Raw genomic sequence first — 4,014 nt, 5'->3', positions numbered from 1 at the left:
TGGAGTTCTTCAACCAGAGTTCTGCGGTGTCATCATTCACTTAAAAAATTTTGATTGGCTCCCTATTACCTAGAAAATAAACTTTAGTGTCCTTTGCTCAACATGTGAGGCCCTCCAAAATCTAATTTCATACACTCCAAAACCTTATTTCTTACTACTCTCCTCCAAGGACCCAGAACCCCACATTCCAGGCAAATCCAGTCATTGAACACTTGCAAAGGCCATCAGAAGTCACTGCAAAACCAATCCGGTCTGACTCCTATGGTTTTTACTGCTCTATGCCCTTTGTCTGAAATGGCTTTCCCTCCACCTCTATTTTTACTTACTGGCACCTTCCACAGCTTTCAACATTCAGTTTGTCATGAAGACAGCTGTTATAGATTTGATTAGAAGACTGTGAACTGTATCGGTGGTTTCCAAATCAGTGTCACACTCGATTCCCACCTCCAGAAATTTTGATAGCGGGGGCCTGGAGTAGAGCCAATGAGTCTTACACACACACACTACACACACCCCAAAACAAACACACACTTCCCCTAATGACTCTCTAGATGCCAGCCCTAGCCTAGGCCAGGCTGGTGGAACACGCTGGATTAAAAACAACAGGACATTGAGAAAGTATTTGCTACACATACATATGGGATTTGACCATGTGTTATTTACAGATAACCTAACTCATTGGAGTAAAACCTATTTTAAATTGGCATGTGGTATAGGATATGTTACAGCACTTTATTAGTGAAAATTTGTACGGTTTTATTTCTGGAAACTGATAAGACTGTGTTTGTGATTATCACAAGGAAAACTGATAAAACTGTATTTGTGACCACCTCAAGGAAAGCCTGTCGTATGCCATTCTCACCTGCCAAGCTGGCTGCAGTCCCTTCCTCTCCTGATCTCACTTTGCCCCTGAGGGCGCCTCTGTTATTATACTCATGGCTTTCCATCTTCTAATACTGAGTGCTGATCATTTAGGCACATGCCTTATTCTCTAAATAGACTGAAAGGTTCATTAAGTATCTGAAAAGCAAATGCTAATGAACTTGCCTAAAATAAAAAGCATGAACCATGCAAGTTTCTTTTTTTTGAGGCGGAGGCTCGCTCTGTCACCTGGACTGGAGTGCAGTGGCCAGATCTCAGCTCACTGCAAGCTCCGCCTCCCGGGTTTACGCCATTCTCCTGCCTCAGCCTCCGGAGTAGCTGGGACTACAGGCGCCCGCCACCTCGCCCGGCTAGTTTTTGTATTTTTAGTAGAGACGGGGTTTCACCGTGTTAGCCAGGATGGTCTCGATCTCCTGACCTCATGATCCGCCCGTCTCGGCCTCCCAAAGTGCTGGGATTACAGGCTTGAGCCACCGCGCCGGGTCCCATGCAAGTTTCTAAGATAGATTGCAGAAGCCACCCCAGATGATTGCAATCACCTCCCCATTGATCTCCCAGCTGACACATTCTATGTATTTGTAACTCAGCAACCAGAGTGATCCTCTAAAAATTGTCATAGAGCATCGCTCCTCTTAGTAAAGCACTACCTCACCCCAGTCACGTAGCTTTCTGATTCACAGGAGTAAAAGCCAAAGTCCTTGTAACGGCCTAAAAATCATGCATAATCTGTTCCTTTTCAGATTTCATTCACTACCATCTTCCCCCTTCTCTCTCTGTTCCAGTTATGACAGCTTGCTGTCCCCCTCAAACACAACTGGCATGCTCCTGCCCCAGGGCCTTTGCACCTGCTCTTTCCTCTTACTGCAACAAGCTTGCTCCAGATATCTGAAAGGCTGACTGTCTCGCCACTTTCAGATGTGTGCTCTAATGTCTCTTTATCAATGAGAGCTTCTTTGTCCACCCTTGGCATCTTCTTGCCCTTCCCTGCTTTATTCTTCCCCATGGCACTTACATTGGACACTATGTATTTATTTCCTTAACTAGTCATTCTTCTCCTACTCCCACAACAGTAGGAATGTCCTAAGGTTCTGAGAAGACTCCTGTGCTGGGTTTCCAGACTCCTGTCCTCTCACATTTGGTGCTCATACACCTCTTGGTCATTAGTGCACCCCAGAGTTTAGGACCTAGAGTATGTGGCTGTGCTTCAGAGGAGAGAAAGAGATTGCTTGGGAGCAGAGAAAGGAGCTTCACCTGGCAGTGCAGGATCCCTGTGCCCACACGCCTCTGTGTGTTGACAGCGATGCTCTTGGTGTCCACCTGCACTGCCCTCTGGTGTTCAGTCAAAATCAAGCAAATAGTTCCGAACTGCTATAGGGGATTGTTACCAGGTCCTGAGTCTGAGTGTTGGAAACACAAACCCAGAAGCAAACAAATCTGCCCAACACCCCTAACCTCTGGGTTTCACAGAAAATACTGGGGTCAGAGTAGCGTGTTAAATGACACCAGAGTGATGACACAATCATAAAAATCTACACTGTGGATTCTGTCCTGGTTTCTTTAACAAATTGCATGGAAAAAAAGATGGAAGGGGAAGAATAAGAATGGAGAATGCTTTAGAGACTCTGTAATCCATTGTAATATCCACACAAGGATTCAGCTTTTTTAAAAAAAAAGAAAAATGGTGTGAAAAAATATGTAAGACTGGCCAGGCACCGTGGCTCACACCTGTAATCCTAATACTTTGGGAGGCTGAGGTGGGTGGATCACTTGAGGTCAGGAGCTCAAGCCTGGCCGACAAGCCTGGCCAACATGCCAATATGGTGAAACCCCGTCTCTACTAAAAACACAAAAATTAACCAGGCGTGGTGGTGGGTGTCTGTAATCCCAGCTACTCGGGAGGCTGAGGCAGGAGAATCGCTTGAACCCAGGAGGCGGAGGTTGCAGTGAACAGAGATCGTGCCACTGCACTCCAGCCTGGGTGACAGGGCGAGACTCTATCTTCAAAAACACAAAATAAGACAATCAGGGAAATTTGAATAGTGACTGGATTTTGGTTAAAAGTAAGTAATTCTGGCTAATTTTTAGATGTATTATTTTAAAAAGGGGATCCTTACCCTTTGGAGATGGATACTAAAATATTCATGGATGAAACGATAGGATGCCAGAAATGCTCTTCAATTAATCTGTGTCAGGGAAGTGGGATCAGAGGAATCAAGACTGTCCAAAACTGAAGCAGGGTATTAGGTCAATGAGTTAATTATACTATTCATTCATTATGCTATTTATTTCCTTTTGTATATGCTTTAAATTTTTCATAATCCTAGTAACAAAGATATGTTGAACATGGTTAAGATAGAAAATGTATAGAGACAGAGAAGAAGAAATATTCTTTTTTTTTATTTCACACAACTTTGTAGTTTCACATTTTGTTGTGTTTTACTGTATTTATGCATTAATTCTATCATTTTAAAATGTGCAATTAATAATTAAACTGACCTTATGAAAATTCCTGGAGAGTGAAAACTTTGAAACTCATGTGCTAGGTACATAATTAAAATATATCATTTAGGCCACACGTGATGACTCACACCTATAATCCCAGTACTTTGGGAGACGAAGACAGGAGGGTCCCTTAAGCCCAGGAGTTTGAGACCAGCCCTGGCAACATAGTGAGGGTCTGTTTCTACCAAAAAAAAAAAAATTTTTTTTAATTAGCCAGGCATGGTGGCACACACCTGTAGTTCCAGCTACTCAGGAGGCTGAGGTCAGAGGCTAGCCTAAGCTTGAAATTTCAAGGCTACAGTGAGCCATGGTCTTGCCACTGCACTCCAGCCTGGGCAACAGGGTAAAACCATGTCTCAATAAATAAATAAATACATACATACATACATGCATACATACATACATAATAAAGCATTCCATTCAACATTTTTACTTTAGTAATGCTCAACAGTTGGTTTTCACTTATATCCTTTTATGTTGTATTTTCTAGACCAAATTCACATATAGTATAAAGTAGAAGAAACTAATGATTAAATTCATTGTTTGCAATTGTATTCAGTTTCTTATTTTCATCATCATTTGTTCAGAATTTTTTTTCTTTCTTTTTGGAAACAGAGTCTCTCTCTGTCA

Source organism: Colobus angolensis, unplaced genomic scaffold, assembly GCF_000951035.1.
Source record: "Colobus angolensis palliatus isolate OR3802 unplaced genomic scaffold, Cang.pa_1.0 Scaffold581, whole genome shotgun sequence".
NCBI lineage: Eukaryota > Metazoa > Chordata > Mammalia > Primates > Cercopithecidae > Colobus > Colobus angolensis.
This window is presented reverse-complemented; position numbering follows the sequence as displayed.